Here is a 17,700-nt window from a genome sequence, read left to right on the forward strand (position 1 = left end):
GACCCGTTTTTTTAGATGGGATGAAAAAGCTAGAGGATCGCTGGACTAAATCTATATCCCTCAAAGGAGACTCTATCGAGAAGGAAGGTGAGTTGTTTACGAAACGATCACTTTTCCTGCTTTTAACGAGGCTTATGAAACCACCGTCGGATACGTTTACTGTTTTACTGGTAACATGAGCACAGTTAGTAGTAATTTGTATCTCTTCACGTATATGTTAAGCTATGACAATGCCCAAAAAGTGATTGTTATGTCGACGGAAAATAAATGAATGTTGTTGTTGTGGTCCTCAGTCCAACGACTGGGTTGATGCAGCTCTCCATGCTACACCTTCCTGTGCAAGCCTCTTCATCTCCGAGAAACTACCTTAGTCTACACCCTTCTAAATCTGCTTAGTGTAATCATCTCTTGGTATCCCTCTACAATTTTTACCCTCCACGCTTCCCTCCACTACAAAACTGGTGATCCCTTGATGTCTCAGAACGTGTCCTACCAACCGATCCCTTTTTCTACTCAAGTTGCGCCACAAATTCCTCTTCTCCCCAATTCTGTTCAGTACCTCCTTATTATTTACGTGATCTACCAATATAATCTTCAGCATTCTTTTGTAGCACCACATTTCGAAAGCTTCTATTCTCTTCTTGTACAAACTCTTTATCGTCCATGATTCACTTCCATATATGGTTACACTCCATACAAATAGTTTCAGAAAAGACTTCCTGACACTGAAATCTATACTCGATGTTAACAAATTTCTCTTCTTCAGAAACGCTTTCCTTGCCATTGCCAGGCTACATTTTATATCCTCTCTGCCTCACCCTCATCAGTTATTTTTCTCCCCAAATAGCAAAACTCATTTACTACTTTAAGTGTCTCATTTCCTAATCTAACTCCCTCAGCGTCATCTGGTTTAATTCGAATACTTTCCATTATCCTCGATTTGCTTTTGTTGATGTTCATCTTATATCCTCCTTTCAAGACACTTTCCGTTGAGTTAAGCTGCTCTTCCAGGTACTTTGCTGTCTCTGACAGAATTACAATGTCATCGGCAAACCTCAACGTTTTTATTTCATCTCCATGGATTTTAAGTCCTACTCCAAATTTTGCTTTTATTTCCTTTACTGCTTGCTCATTATACAGATTGAATAACATCGGGGATAGGCTACAACCCTTTTTCACTCCGCTGTCAACCACTGCTTCGCTTTCGTGCACCTCGACTCGTGTAACTGCCATCTGGTTTCTGCACTAATTGAACATAGGCTTTCGCTCCCTGTATTTTACCTCTGCCGCCTTCAGAATTTGAAAGAGAGTATTCCAGTTAACATTGTCGAAAGCTTTGTCTAAGTCTACAAATGCTATAAACGTAGGTTTGCTTTTCCTTAACCTATGTTCTAAGATTAGTGTTAGAGTTGCCTCGCGTATTCCAACATTTCTACGGAATCCAAAGAGATCTTCCGCAAGGTCGGCTACTGCAAGTTTTTCCATGAATAAAGGAACAAAATTAAGGGATGTAGGCACCACTAAGCAGTCGAATAGCGTGTTTCAGTAGTGGGGGAAGGCTAGTGGCGTCATTAAGTACAACCTGCATTAACTTGTAGCACCATGGTAGAAACTGGTGGCACCGGTGTCTCGGTAGTATCCTGCCACGAACGTGGATGAACGTGGCTCCAGGACGTCTCGTTGCCTGGGCCATACTACCTCCCATGCGTGGACTAACTGATGACTTCCGGTTGCCGAACTGAGTGAATGCGTCATGCACTTGGCAGCGATTGGCGAACACCGCCGGCGGAGACGAACGCCTTATCGCGTTCACTTGAGATAGCGGGCAGTCGTCAAGGATCCTCCGGTCGGCGTGGACCGTCTTTAGCAGGTACTGTCCGCCACGAGCTCACTTTCTTATAAACGAATCTCGTACCACTCCGAAATTTGCTTAAAGACGTTTACGAAGGAGCTAAGTCTGTCCCTACTCGCAGACTGCGTTTCGTTTTGTTTGCTTTAGATTAAGTATGACAGAAGGTGAGTGGCGTCATGAGATAAAGACTGAGTTGCCGGTTCGAGGTTAGGCGGCGTGTTTGCTCTTCTCATTGCGTAACAGCGAGATCCGCGTAGTTGACGGACCACACGGACAGTGCTTACTACCTACTCATTCGCGGGCGCCTACCATAGAAGACGCTGTCACATCAGAGCCAGAAACTGCTTCGCTTCTTATGAATATTTTCACACAAAATTATTTCAGTTACTTATGCTTGTGACACAAGAAACAATGTGTGAAAACAAGTTTTGCGAGACACAAATTTGCTGCGTATTCAGCAGCAAAACTTTTTCGGCATTATCGTGAGTGGGGATTACACAATATATCATTTTATTCGCATTCAAAAGCTCATAGGGAAATCATTTTTTTTTTCTGTCGTCAAGCCTTCCTCCGCTCAAAGTTCAGTTGTGGAACAACAATGCCTTTTTCATTCTTCTTTCGTCGATTCCCGCCGAGTGGACGATCCTTTTCCCATATTTTATTATTATACATAGTGTGAACGTTTTTAAAATGCCACATTCAGTTACAGAAAAGCACAAATATACAGATTGTATCAAAAAGAATCATCCGATTTAATACAAGTCACGACTATTATGTTATTTGAGATACGTGCGTGCACAACGTACTGTTGGAAAGAGCAAACTGTCGAGCTTTACTTGGTTCCCGCTAGGTAGAAGAAACATGCGCCCACTTCAGCTATAGTAAAAATTAGTCGGGACTGCAAAAAGCGTTTTGTGTTCTACGTTTTGACCAGCGCAGATCAGCAACAACTGTTCAGCGTCACCTTTGTACTAGGTATGGTGTGGACCCTCCTACAGCGCGGATCATTAGACGATGGCATGAACAATTCCGGAAACAGGTTACTTGTGTAAAGCATAATCGCCGGATCGTGCCCGAGTGTTTGGCATACGTCGAACGCATCCGCCACTGTTTCCCAATGAGTCCGCAGAAATCTGTTCGCCGTGCCGCTCGACAGCTCAACATGCCCCCTACCCCTGATATCCATCTGGCGTATGTTGCATTGATGTTTACACATGAGACCATACAAAATTCAGCTACTAAAAGCTCTTCGTGAAGGTGACAAACAACAACGTGTGGATGTTTCCAGAATGAATTTTCACTCTGCAGCGGAGAGTGCGCTGATGTGAAACATCCCCCAGGCTGTGTGCAAGCCATGTCTCTGCAATATTATTTCTTCCAGAAGTGCTAGTTCTGCAGCATCGCAGGAGAGCTTCTGTGAAGCTTGGAAGGCAGGAGACGAGGTATTGGCGGAACTAAAATTGTGAGGAAGCGGCGTGAGTTGGGCTTGGGTAGCTCAGATGGTAGAGCGCTTGCCCGCGAAAGGCAAAGGTTCAGAGTTCAAGTCACGGGCGGACAGACAATTTTAATCTGTCAGGAAGTTTAACAACGTGTGGAGTTTTGTAATTTCGTTCTTGGTAAGATGTAGGATGACAGTTTTGTTTCACGCTTGGTGTTTAGTATTGAGGCAACATTCCGTTTAAATGGAAAGGTGAACGGTCATAATGTGAAAATATGGGGTACGGAATAAGCACATGAAGTCGCACAACATGAAGACGACTCTCCAAAATTCAATGTGTTTTGTGCAGTTTCACGGGAAAAGGTGTATGGTCCATTTTTATATGCCGGGAGCACTGTTACAGGAAGCACATATCTCGACATGCTTGGGGACTTCCTTTTCCCACTCACCAATAGGATGGAGCACCGCCACACTGGCATCTGGAAGTGCGGAAATTTTTAGAACAAAGGATTACTGAACAATGGATCTGTCGCACTCGATGAAATGACTCAGCCTTACAATACTGGCCTCAAAGCTCACCGGACATGACTATATGTGACTATTTCTTGTGGGGGGTTTATAAAAGACTCTGTTTACGTGCCTCCATTACCAGCAAAAATGAATGAACTGAGACATCGCTTAACAGCCGCTGTGGAAGCTGTAACTCAAAACATGTTCGCTGCAGTGTGGAACCAATTTGAATACCGCATTGACATATGTCGTTCATCTCAAGGAGGGCGTATTGAAAACCTATGAAAAGGTATGAAAAAAAAACTTTTTGAGTTTTCCGTTCATCGAAAAACGAAATTCATTGCACATGTTTATTAGTTTCACAGATATAGACTTGCCAAACCGGATGATTCCTTTTAATGCACCCTATATTATACGGATATTTTATTTCTGTATTTAATATGGCGCTATGCTTTCGGAGACACAACTCATAGTTAGACGACGTTGAGAATTCGTAAATAAATGAAAATCCAAAGTTTACTGTCAAAACTTCAAGATTTCACTGATGTGAGTGCAGTTGAGCTAATTCAGGTGTCACCTCTGGTACATGTGAGTTTGCTAATCGACGGAAGATGAAAAGTTACTGACTACTTCAAACGTTGTTACTAAATAGTGGTTATGTGGCAAACATTTTCTTTCCTTATCCGTTTGTCTCCTCTACTGATGATGCTGAATGCTGGTGGAATACTTCCTGGTGAGGTCGACTGTAATTCAAACACTTTGAAGATTTAATATTTCTAGCAACTCTCCATCCTTTCGCTTCACAATGAATTCTATGCTTTGTTGTGTCACTGAGATCGTAAAACATCAAATACGGTACGCAATCTTCACCGATGTTAACGTATGTTTGCCTTACACTGAATGCAAAATTTACTTTTAGTCAGCATTTTTATTAATGTTTCTCCCAACCTAATATACACTTGCTATAACATCTAGTTTCATATTTTGTGACCAAGATTTATTCTATAGGCATGGATTACGTGTCACTTTACAGGCTAGCAGATTTTTTTAAATTCTTTCTGGCAGCTAAATTTCTCTTTCTATCTACGAAAATTTTTCCTCACCTCCTCTAAGAAATATCATTCACATTTTCCCTGTCCTTATGGCTTATTAGTTGGTTCATCTCAATATTCATGTCCATAAACCAATAATGCAAGACTAAGATGTTAGGTCATTCCAGGCAATAAACATTCATCTGCAATTTTGATAAACTTTCTTTCGGATGTTCATTGCATGATTCTAATTAAATGGCACAAAAAACTCTCGGTCAGTATATACATAGCATAAATTTTCTTTTCCTACTTTGTCATAGGAGTATTAGTTAAATCAAAACTATACACGGTATACCTTCTGTTTCGCATTTATTTCAGGTATAACTGTCATATTCTGATATAATTAAATTCTTCGTGAGGCATATGAGTTTCAAATTTATCTACTAAAACGTTAGAAACCGAAGAAATTAATTGAAATTTGTACCACCGCACCTGTGTTACCTATACAGCAGCGGTGGTGCAATGACTTGCATACCTGCTGAGTAAGCACGGAGATTTGGGTTCAAGTCCTGGGCGTGACACAAATTTAAATTTATTTCTTCGTCTTCCAACATAACTGTCATATAGACCATCATATTTTCTACTTCTTGTTCCAATTCTGTTTCTTCGTACCACAAACTTTTCACATTCTTCTCTGGTATAACACTTTTCGTTCCTCTTCTAAGATGAACAGTTTTTTCTCAGTTGTTGTTCCTTTGGCTATAATCAGTCCACTTCTTCTTGTTGTTTTGGTCTTCAGTCCAGAGACTGGTTTGATGCAGCTCTCCATGCTACTCTATCCTGTGCAAGATTCTTCATCTCCCAGTCCCCACTGCAACCTACATCCTTCTGAATCGGTTTAGTGTAATCATCTCTTGGTCTCTTTCTACGATTTTTACCCTCCACGCTGCCCTCCAATACTAAATTGGCCATTCCTTGATGCCTCAGAATATGCCCTACCATCGATCCCTTCTTCTAATCAAGTTGTGCAACAGATTTCTCTTCTCCCCAATTCTATTCAATATCTCCTCATCAGTTATGTGATCTACCCATCTAATCTTCATCATTCTTCTGTAGCATCACATTTCAAAAGCTTCTATTCTCTTCTTGTCTAAACTACTTATCGTCCACGTTTCACTTCCATACGTGGCTACACTCCATACAAATACTTTCAGAAACGACTTCCTGACACTTAAATCTATACTCAATGTTAACAAATTTCTCTTCTTCAGAAACGCTTTCCTTGCCATTGTCAGTCTACATTTTATATCCTCTCTACTTCGACCATCATCAGTTATATTGCTTTCCAAATAGCAAAACTCCTTTACTACTTTAAGCGTCTCATTTCCTAATCTAATTCCCGTAGCATCACCCGATTTAATTCGACTACATTCCATTATTCTCGTTTTGCTTTTGTTGATGTTCATCTTATATCCTCCTTTCAAGGCACTGTCCATTCCGTTCAGCTGCTCTTCCAGGTCCTTTGCTGTCTCTGAGAGAATTACAATTGCATCGTCGAACCTCAAAGTTTTTATTTCTTCTCCATGAATTTTAATTCCAACTCCAAATTTTTCTTTTGTTTCTTTTACTGCTTGCTCAATATACAGATTGAATAACATCGGGGATAGGCTACAACCCGGTCTTACTCCCTTCCCAACCACTGCTTCCCTTTCATGTCCCTCGACTCTTATAACTGCCATCTGGTTTCTGTAAATATTGTAAATAGCCTTTCGCTCCCTGTATTTTACCCCTGCCACCTTCCGAATTTGAAAGAGAGTATTCCAGTCAACATTGTCAAAAGCTTTCTCTAAGTCTACAAATGCTAGAAACTTAGGTTTTCCTTTCCTTAATCTATTTTCTAAGATAAGTCGTAGGTTCAGTATTGCCTCACGTGTTCCAACATTTCTACGGAATTCAAACTGATCTTCCCCGAGGTCGGCTTCTACCAGTTTTTCCATTCTTCTGTATTGAATTCGTGTTAGTATTTTGCAACCATGGCTTCTTAAACTGATAGTTTGGTAATTTTCACATCTATCAACACCTGCTTTCTTTGGGACTGGAATTATTATATTCTTCTTGAAGTCTGAGGGTATTTCGCTCACCAGATGGTAGAGTTTCGCTAGGCCTGGCTCTCCCAAGGCTGTCAGTAGTTCTAATGGAATGTTGTCTACTCCCGGGGCCTTGTTTCGACTTAGGTCTTTCAGTGCTCCGTCAAACTCTTCACGCAGTATCATATCTCCTATTTCATCTTCACCTACATTCTCTTCCATTTCCATAATATTGTTGTGAAGAACATCGCCCTTGTATAGACCCTCTATATACTCCTTTCACCTTTCATCCTTCTCTTCTTAGCTTAGAACTTGTTTTCCATCTGAGCTCTTGATATTCATAGAAGTGGTTCTCTTTTCTCCAAAGGTCTATTAAATTTTCCTGTAGGCAGTATCTATCTTACCCCTAGTGATATGTGCCTCTACATCCTTACATTTGTCCTCTACCCATCCCTGCTTAGCCATTTTGCACTTCCTGTCGATCTCATTTTTGAGAAGTTTGTATTCCTTTTTGCCTGCTTCATTTACAGCATTTTTATATTTTCTCCTTTCATCAATTAAATTCAATATATCTTCTGTTACCCAAGGATATCTAGTAGCCATCGTCTTTGTACCTACTTGATCCTCTGCTACCTTCAATATTCCGTCTCTCAAAGCTACCCATTATTCTTCTACTGTATTTCTTTCCCCCATTCTTGTTAATCGTTCCTTAATGCTCTCTACAACGTCTGGTTCTTTCAGTTTATCCAGGTCCCATTTCCCAAATTCCCACCTTTTGGCAGTTTCTTTAGTTTTAATCTACAATTCATAACCAATAGATTGTGGTCAGAGTCCACATCTGCCCCTGGAAATGTCATACAATTTAAAACCTGGTTCCTGAATCTCTGTCTTACCATTATATAATCTAATACCTTCTAGTATCTCCAGACTTCTTCCATGTATACAACCTTCTTTCATGATTCTTGAACCAAGTGTTAGCTATGATTAAGTTATGCTCTGTGCAAAATTCTACCAGGCGGCTTTCTCTTTCATTTCTTCCCACCAATCCATATTCACCTACTATGTTTCCTTCTCTCCCTTTTCCTACTATCTAATTCCAGTCACCCATGACTATTAAATTTTCGCTTCCCTTCACTATCTGAATAATTTCTTTTATCTCATCATACATTTCATCAATCTCTTCGTCATGTGCGGAGCTAGTTGGCATATAAACTTGTACTACTGTAGTAGGCGTGGGCTTCGTATCTATCTTGGCCACAATAATGCGTTCACTATGCTGTTCGTAGTTGCTTACTCGCATTCCTATTTTCATATTCATTGTTAAACCTACTCCTGCTTTACCCCTATTTGATTTTGTATTTATAACCCTGTATTCAAATGACCAGAAGTCTTGTTCCTCTTCCACCGAATTTCACTAATTCCCACTATATCTAACTTTAACCTATCCATTTCCCTTTTTAAATTTCCTAGGCTACCTGCCCGATTAAGGGATCTGACATTGCACGCTCCGATCCATAGAGCGCCAGTTTTTTTATTCTCCTGATAACAACGTCCTCCTGAGTAGTCCCCGCCCGGAGATCCGAATGGGGGACCATTTTACCTCCGGAATATTTTACCCAAGAGGACGCCATCATCATTTAACCATACAGTAAAGCTGCAGGCCCTCGGTAAAAATTACGGCTGTAGTTTCCCCTTGCTTTCAGCCCTTCGCAGTACCAGCACAGCAAGGCCGTTTTGGTTCGTGTTACAAGGCCAGATCAGTCAATCATCCAGACTGTTGCCCCTGCAACTACTGGAAAGGCTGCTGCTCCTCTTCAGGAACCACATGTTTGTCTGACCTCTCAACAGATACCCCTCCGTTGTGGCTGCACCTACGGTACGGCTATCTTTATCGCTGAGGCACGCATGCCTCCCCACCAACGGTTAGGTCTATGGTTCATGAGGTGGGGGGGGGGGGGGGCATCAGTCCACTTGCCCAAGACGAAAAGTATTATTATATACAGTGTGTTTCACGATGAAACGAACATATGATAAAAGGCAGCTCACAGATCATTCTAAAGTATGTTATAAACATCGATGTGTTTTTAGTTGTTGATTAGATACAGTCATACAAAACTGTTACGAATGGAATCGTTTTAAGTAATACCGAATTAAAAAATCTTTTCTTTTGTGTTTCACAGTTAATATCTCTTTTATAGTTTCTGTTCGAATATTCCACTAATAACTTCAGCACATTGCGTAGCTCACTAAACCAGTGTTTTGTTAATTCCCCGGGGCCTATAATAAAGGTTAGCATCATAGTACCTACCTACATATGGTGTATTTGTCGTAAGTATAGACACGAGTTTTACAAGGAAAATGACTCTAATACACAAAAAGGAACATTACAAATGACATACGCTAATTTATTATCAACAATGTCCCACTGTCTAATAGTTTTAAATAACTGCATCTAATACACATTGAAGAATGTAGTACATGTTCATATAGCATATTCTCTTCAAAATGGAGAGTATGGCTGTCGTTCTTTCCACTGATTACCATTTAAACCAACGTGTGTACGAACCACAATCCATGTTGCCTTTTGGCTCTACCAGCGAAGTTACAATTAAGTGCGCAAATACTGCTCTACGACTAGTAGCAGAACAGAATAAAGCGAATCATGGTCCATGTTTGTCTCTGTTTTTGGAGTGTCTCGCAGAGACATAAATGCGCTCTTGTTGTCTATGGATAACACTTCATCGCTTCATATATCTGCTATGATAAAACCCAAAAACCATTACGAAAGAGTTTCTTGCTTTCGTCATTATGATTCGGTGCACGTCACTGTCTCGGACTGCCACTAGTAGGGAATAAAGGTTGCGATATGTGAATTACACGAAAACTGATAGGGCTCGAAAGATTCGAAGAATTGCTACAGCTCTGTGTTATCAGCAACGGTGTCAAGAGACGTACTATTCATCTTCCCCTAATCGTCGACGTGGAAGATACAAAAGGCCTTCGACACAACCACGAGTGAAAGTTGAATGGAAAGCTTTGCTTTTTATAGTTACTTCTCATTCTCAAGTATGAGATGCATAACGCTATTAAAAGCATGAAACGTAAAGTTTTCCCCTAAGGACCTAGTTTTGAAGATTTTGATGTATGGTCACGCTTGCAAATTTATAATACGGTAACGGATATATTTCAAATGGAAAAACTCCCAATTTTAACACAATGTCAGCAGTATAAGTCAGAATGGACGCGTAAATGAGTAAATATGAAATAATGATTTGTAGGAAGTTTGTAAGGCCAATTCAGATCCATTCCATGGGTTCCAGTCGGGACTGGTCCTGTCTAGCCGAGACATATCGTCTGACACCATGTTTCCGAAATAGGCTGTTGTATGCAGTCACTAGAGCTCGCAATATGGGACGTCGCCTATTTCTTCTCCCATCACTGGCAGAGGCCTCAACGCTTCTTTCTGTAAGAACACTTGTCCGAGTGTTTTTGTCGTATTGGCTAACGATTGCTGAACTGATTAAAAAACAAAATAGGTGTACTATCACCCAACGTATGAAGGACCTGAATTAAAGAGGAAAGATTATACACACATCAAAAAAAAGTTATGAAGAAAATTGGAATAGAGATCAACACAAACATCATTTCCGCTCTTTTTATTGCTCATGCCACCCACACATTGCATGTTGAACCACCATACAGCGAGACCTTGAGAGGTGGTGGTCCAGATTGCTGTACACACCGGTACCACTAATACCCAGTAGCACGTCCTCATGCCTATATTCGTGGCGGCATACTATCCACAAGTTCATCAAGGCACTTTTGGTCCAGATTGTCCCACACCTCAACGGTGATTCGGTGTAGATCCCTCAGAGTGGTTGGTGGGTCATGTCGTCCATAAGCAGCCCTTTTCAATCTATCTCAGACATGTTCGATAGGGTTGATGTCTGAAGAACATGCTGGCCACTCTAGTTGAGCGTCGTCGTTATCCTGAAGGAAGTCATTCACAATATGTGTACGATGGGAGCGAGAATTGTCGGACAGAGGAAGGCATTCACGTATCGAACAACCGTTACGGCGCCTTACATGACCACCAGCGTCGTACGTCGGCAGCACATAATTCCACCCCAAAGCAGCAGGGAGCCTCCACCTTGCTGCACTCACTGGACAGTTTGTCCAAGGCGTTCTGCCTTACCGGGTTGCCTCCAAACACGTCTCTGACGACTGTCTGTTTGAAGGCATATGCAACACTGATCGGTGAAGGGAACCTGATGCCAATACTGTGCGGTCCATTCGGCATGTTGCTGGGCACATCTGCACCGCGCTGCATGGTGTCGTGGTTGAAAAAATGGACCTCGCCATGGACGTCGGGAGTGAAGTTGCGCATCATGCAGCCCAGTGCGCACAGTTTGAGTCGTAACACGACGTCCTGTGGCTGCACAAAAACATTATTCGACATGATGGCGTTGCTGTCAGAGCCGTAATCCGTAGGTAGCGGTCATCCACTGCTGCAGTAGCCCTTGGGAGATCTGAGCGAGGCATTTCATCGACAGTTCCTGTCTCCCTGTATCTCCTCCATGTCCGAACAACATCGCTTTGGTTCACTCCGAGGCGCCTGGACACTTCCCTTGTTGAGAGCCCTTCCTGGCACAAAGTAACAATGCGGACTTGATCGAACCGCGGTATTGACCGTCTAGGCATGGTTGAACTAAAGACAACATGAGCCTTGTACCTGCTTCCTGGTGGAACGACTGGAACTGATCGGATGTCTGACCCCCTCCGTCTAATAGGCGCTGCTCGTGCATGGCTGATTACATCATTGGGCGGGTTTAGTGATATCTCTTAACAGTCAAAGAGACTGTGTTTCTGATACAATATCCACAGTCAACCTCTATCTTCAGGAGTTCTGGGAACCGGAGTGATGCAAAACTTTTTTGAGGTGTGTGCTAAAAATACACATACACAACTGGAAGGCAAAATACTTGGGGACAATGTTAGCTGCTCACTTGATTATTTTGCAGAAATTCAGAGACAAATAACGTACTGCTAACCTGCAGGCTCCAGTAGCAACCATTTTAAGATGCCGACGGAGCGAAGTGGCGCAGTGGTAAGACAATTGGACTCGCATTCGGGACGACCGCAGTTCGATATCACGTATGATCATGCAGAAGTGCGTTTCATGTGGTTACCTTAAACCGTTTATAGTAAATGCTAGGATGGTTCCTTTAAAGAAGACGCAGCCCATGTCTTTTCCTCCTCTTTCCCCAATTTGAGCTCGTGTACAGGATGTTTAATCTTAATCTGCTTTCATTTGTGGGGTTTCGTACCTCAGTCAGTATAAATGGAACCCTTATAGAGTCACATTGTTGTCCTTCGGTCTGTCTGTCTGTCAAGATCCATTTTTCCGAGGAATGGGTAGAGGTGCTAAGTAGAAAATCATGATGTTAGGAAGAACTCGGCTCACAGTTGGTAAAATTGTTGTTTTTTAAAACACGACTGGTTTCGAGGCTTCAAGCCACATCGTCAGGTGATCAACGTTAAACGATCATAGGCATACCCATCGCTTATAGTCGCAAGTTACTATTCAGAGAATATCGTCAATACTATGGCGAGCGGAAGGTAAAGAAGAAGTGCCCCACTCTTTAAAATTTGCCTGCATCAGTATGACAGCAGGGCAGCTATGTGACTAGGAGTGATGGGTGTGCCTATGATCTTTATAGTAAATGCTGGGATGGTTCTTTTCCCTCCTCACCTGATAACACGGCTTAAAGCCGCGAAACCGGTCGTGTTTTAATAAACAACAACTTTACCTGCTGTGAGCGGAGTTCTTCCTGACAGCATGCCTTTCAACAGCTGCGGTTGCCCGGTATATAAAATACTTAGGAAGTAAAAAGCTATGTCAAATACTAGGGTCAACGGCCCCTTGCCTGTATGAATAATTTAAGCTTCTGAGACAATGCAGTCAAAAGATACGACACTGTATGTGAGTATTTTGATACTCGAAACCTCACTCACCTGTTCATCCAGCGGTCAGAGGGCTGGCTGACCTCTGTATTAAAAAAAAAGAGTTAAAAAATCAGCGATGAACAGAAACGGGTGTCGTATGACGCCCGCCCAGCAACCTTTCGCGCTCCAGTATCTTTTCTGTACACTGATTTACTTTGGTTAATTGTATGCACTAAAATATGTTGTTGCGAACAAATGAGATTAATTATTATTGTACTGGAACTGGCTTCTTATTAAATGAACAGTTTTGTTACTGTAACTCAATAGAATGCACAACATATCCATTTCTGCTACAACTATCGCAAAAACGTTCTGAAATTATTTCTGTTATCAAAAATAATGAAGTTACCGTATGCAATGCTTAAAGAACCTCAAAACTAGCTGTGGATTTTTCGTCAACATTAATTATTAATCAGTATCACGGCTAACAAAAAAAAAATGGTTCAAATGGCTCTGAGCACTATGGGACTTAACTTCTGAGGTCATCAGTCCCCTAGAACTTAGAACTACTTAAACCTAACTAACCTAAGGACATCACACACATCCATGCCCGAGGCAGGATTCGAACCTGCGACCGCAGTGGTCGCACGGTTCCAGACTGTAGCGCCTAGAACCGCTCGGCCCCCTCGGCCGGCCACGGCTAACACTAGAGCATGAGACTATCATTATTAACCAGAAAGTGATTTTTCTATAACTTTTACCAGTCCAGAGTTTTTGCATAGCAAGATTTCCTTTTGAAACATGAAAGTATTTTAACTTCGACACTGTTAAAGTTTACAATATTAGCAGCCCGCGTCCGCCTGTGAAAAACAACGTAAAATCTGCTACTTTGTATTCCGATCTCGAACTGCTGTAAGAAATAATTTTAAATTCACTTTTTACCAGCTGCTTATTGCCTTATGATTGCCCTTATTACCATATTTGAATCTGCCGCGGCGGCGGCTCGTTCCGCCGTGTCGCAGTTCTGCACTTAAAAAGCTGAAAATGTCTTAAATAAATGGGTAAAATACCAGGCAAGCTTTCTAATAATACCATACGAATTTTCATTAAATAACTATATTCAAAACTCGAATAATAACAAGTTCACACGCCTTTCTTTATAATCAGCGTCTAATGGCGTCCTACGTGCAATCTTGACAAATGAAAGCTACCTATGCGTTGAACATAGCGTCACAGGTTCCTCCTCTCTACGTGACTCCAAGAAGACGACAACGACATTATTATTCTTACACTACTATTTATACAATGGCTGATTGTCATGAAATCTCTGAGTTTTTCTTTACTAATTCTTTTCTGTGGCGGTTTCAGAACTCGCGGAGACAGATATTATTTCACATATCTAGTACGTAGTCCTTTACAAATATAAAATATAACGTAATTGTCTCCATTCTATTATTATTCAGAGTCCACAGACTTAATCAGTGCCTATATATAAATAAAATTGTGATTGCATAGTTATAAAGCATGTTTTACCAGGAAACGTTATAAACCATACCTAATGCCATGAAGAAAAAAGAAAAAAAGAAACGGGCAAAGCCTGTGCCTCGAACCGAAATGTCGCTGGATCGAATCCCGGTTGAAGCATGTAGTTTTCTGTCTTCGTTCTAACCAAGTCTTCACCTCTGAAAGATGTAAGGAGTCGCTAGAAACAATACATGGTTCGGATTCCACATTAAACTGTGCGTTCTCACTTGGATAACTGGGGTGTTTCTACGAACGAACGTGTTACCAAAGTGGTGTTCAACAGTAAGACTTGCACCACGCCGTTGAGCCACACTAAATTCTTATTATTATCATCTATATAAATAATTAAGTTTGTGCAGGACCCTCAGAGTGCAAGCACTACTTACAATTGTGCGGTTTTTTCATTCTGAAGATGTGGAGCGGTTATCTCTAGCGTATGACTTACACGTTATTTGCTGGTAAACTAGAGAATTTTATATTCAACACATTTGTCGGTAAAGCCTGAAGATTTTGTTAGTGCAATACGGAGACTGGAGGTGACCTGTTCTGCACTGACGGTCCAGCAGCATGACAAACTCTTATAGATTTCAAATTTTCCGTCCACCTTTTCTAAATTTCGGCAGCGTCATAGGCGTAGCAGAAATGCGATCCGTTTTTTCAGGTTTTTTTCTTTAACTGTCTTATGCTGTTCAGTTTGCTAACCCGACTGCGCTTCAGAACAATATTTCGCAGTACTATGTTCTGTCATTACGACATGTTTGTCTTCTTTCTATTCTGGGTGTAACATTGTTCCACTTGCACTGAGCGGCCCATTTCTGCTTCGAGACAGTACTTTAGTAAAGTTAACTGCATCTCTCGCTTTCGTTAGCAATGTGTTCTGTCGAAACCTTTGCTCGGTTACATAGTCCGCTAACTTTTTCAGTGTTAGTTAACGCTGTTTGTTTTCTGTATCTCGTCTGACCTACGAGAACATAGGTTATCGTACAGCCCCTACAGCTGTTTTGTTACTTTGAATGTTTCGCAGTCATTCACCACTTCTTCCACCTTTGGTACGACTATTATACTGAAAAATGCAAAATAGCTACGAAGTAAAGCAACTATTTTAAGCAGAAGTTTTTCTTACAACTGTCTGAACTGAAGCAAGGCAAAACCATACAACCTCCATACTTAAACATTGTGCGTTTCAGACAAACCATAGGATTCAGGCTGCTATGCTTTTACATCGTTTTACGAAGTCTTTACCTTAAATTTCTGTTGTTGTCGCATCAGTGCTGTTTAAAATGCCATTCCTCCATTGATTTAATAAACACTTAAAGTTTTCCTCACAATGAGCTATCTCTCTATTGGAATTATTTCCATAAATGAGTGTTAGATTTAAGCTACTTGAATGTCTTTTGAGACTTATCATCTATAGTAGGGGAGACGACCATTCTGCTTTGAAGTCTCAGCTGCTAGTTGCTAGCATCTCACAATCTTCCTGATGCCAATTGTTTCCATCTACTTTTTCTTAACTTCCGTAAATGTAAACGCATTCTGGAAAAGTACTGAATTACTGCTCCACGTGTCTGAATAAAGTAACTTGCGTTCTTAAAACTTAAAAATAAGATAGCTCCAGCTATGCACATATTGTATGCCAAGCATGACTATAACACAATATGTAGCTTCATTTTTCATCATGCTTGTATATGTTATAGTGGAAGTGAAAGATTAGAGAGGGTAAAACTCCCCTAGTGGATGTACACCATCACTAAAATGGTCAGTGAGAGCTTACCATAAACTGCAAAAAACACATCCACTAGTGAAAGTGAACCATCACTGTACTCGGCTAGGGAAAGTGTACAGTAGCATATTATCCATTAGTGAAGGTGTACCATCGCTGCTTCCAGGTTATTTATGGTGTGTCCAACAATGCTACCATCCATCAGCATGAATGTGATTGTCGTCAGCTCGTTTTTGTTATGTTATACAGCAGTGCAGTTATGGTTGACAGTAGTGCAGTTACAGTTCACAGTAGTGCAGGTATGGTTGAATCAGTGAAGTTATACGAACATCTTATAGTGGAACGGGGAAATCTCAGTCATAATTCTGTCTTAATGGACAGAGAAAAGTATAAGTCTCTTACCAGAAAGGCTATATCACTAAAATCTGCCGGCCGTAGTGGCCGAGCGGTTCTAGGCGCTTCAGTCTGGAACCGCGCGACCGCTACGTCGCAGGTTCGAATCCTGCCTCGGACATGGATGTGTGTGATGTCCTTAGGTTAGTTAGGTTTAAGTAGTTCTAAGTTCTAGGGGACTGATGACCTCAGATGTTAAGTCCCATAGTGCTCAGAGCCATTTGAACCATTTGAACTAAAATCTGGACGAAAGAGGGACGGTAAAGACTACAAGTTTATGGAGAGATATGAAGTGCTGGAAGTGAATGGAGTAACCAAATTAATACAACCTGTAACTGAAGAAGATAAGATTAAATACTATGTTTATGATGAAGAACTGTATGATATTCTCCATGATGCTCTTGTAATGACTGACCACGGTAGACGTGACCGAATGATGAAATGCTTGAAGTCAAAGTTCTATAATATGACATACAGAGATGTCGAAATCTATCTTAGTTTGGGTGAGCCTTGTTTACAAAAGTAGAAAGGTCAGAAAAATGGAATAGTAGAGAACCCAATGTTGTTCAAGAAGCTTAATTCCAGATGTCATCGACTTCCAATCGCAACCAGATGGAGATTACAGATTCGTATTGGTTTCTCAGGACCATCTCACTAAATTCGTTGCTCTCAGGCCACTGAAGTCCGAAACAGCTGAAGAGGTATGCGAAAACATTATTGACATTTTTACGTTGTAAGGCGCTTCCTCAGTATTGCACTCTGTCAATGGTAGAGAGTTCGTTAGCAAAATAAAGAGTAGCTTAACTGAACTATGGCCCAATTTTAAGATTATCCACGGTAAGCCTAGACACAGTCAGATCCAAGGCAGCTTAGAGCGAGCAAATCAAGACATAAAAAATATGCTAACTATATGCATGCAGAACCTCAATACTGTGGAGTGGAGCCGCGCATTAAGATTTGTGTAGGTAATGAAGAATAGCGCTGTATATTTTGGAATTAAAAGATCTCCGTACGAAGTGATGTTTGGCTGCCCTCCGAAACATGTTTTGTCTTCAATAAGTTTACCTCCTGAAGCATTGATGAACCTTCACTCGGAGGATGACATTGAAAACATAATTAATCAAGTGAGTGTTAGCAGTGAGACAGGGACTGAAACGTTGCAGGATAATGATCACAGTAAATCTTCATTGCAAGAGGAT

General features: G+C 41.2%; 1 protein-coding gene across 1 annotated transcript in view; it reads left to right on the forward strand.

Moving 5' to 3' along the window:
- The first annotated feature begins 1,841 nt into the window (after positions 1-1,841).
- LOC126235444 (uncharacterized) overlaps positions 1,842-17,700 on the forward strand; it is a 449,334-nt gene continuing 433,475 nt past the window's right edge. Inside the window, exon 1 of the mRNA XM_049944167.1 lies at positions 1,842-1,870. The gene's annotated coding sequence lies outside the window, so the exon portion shown is untranslated. The remainder of the gene's footprint in view (positions 1,871-17,700) is intronic.

The sequence above is a fragment of the Schistocerca nitens genome, chromosome 2 (assembly GCF_023898315.1).
Source record: "Schistocerca nitens isolate TAMUIC-IGC-003100 chromosome 2, iqSchNite1.1, whole genome shotgun sequence".
Lineage (NCBI taxonomy): Eukaryota > Metazoa > Arthropoda > Insecta > Orthoptera > Acrididae > Schistocerca > Schistocerca nitens.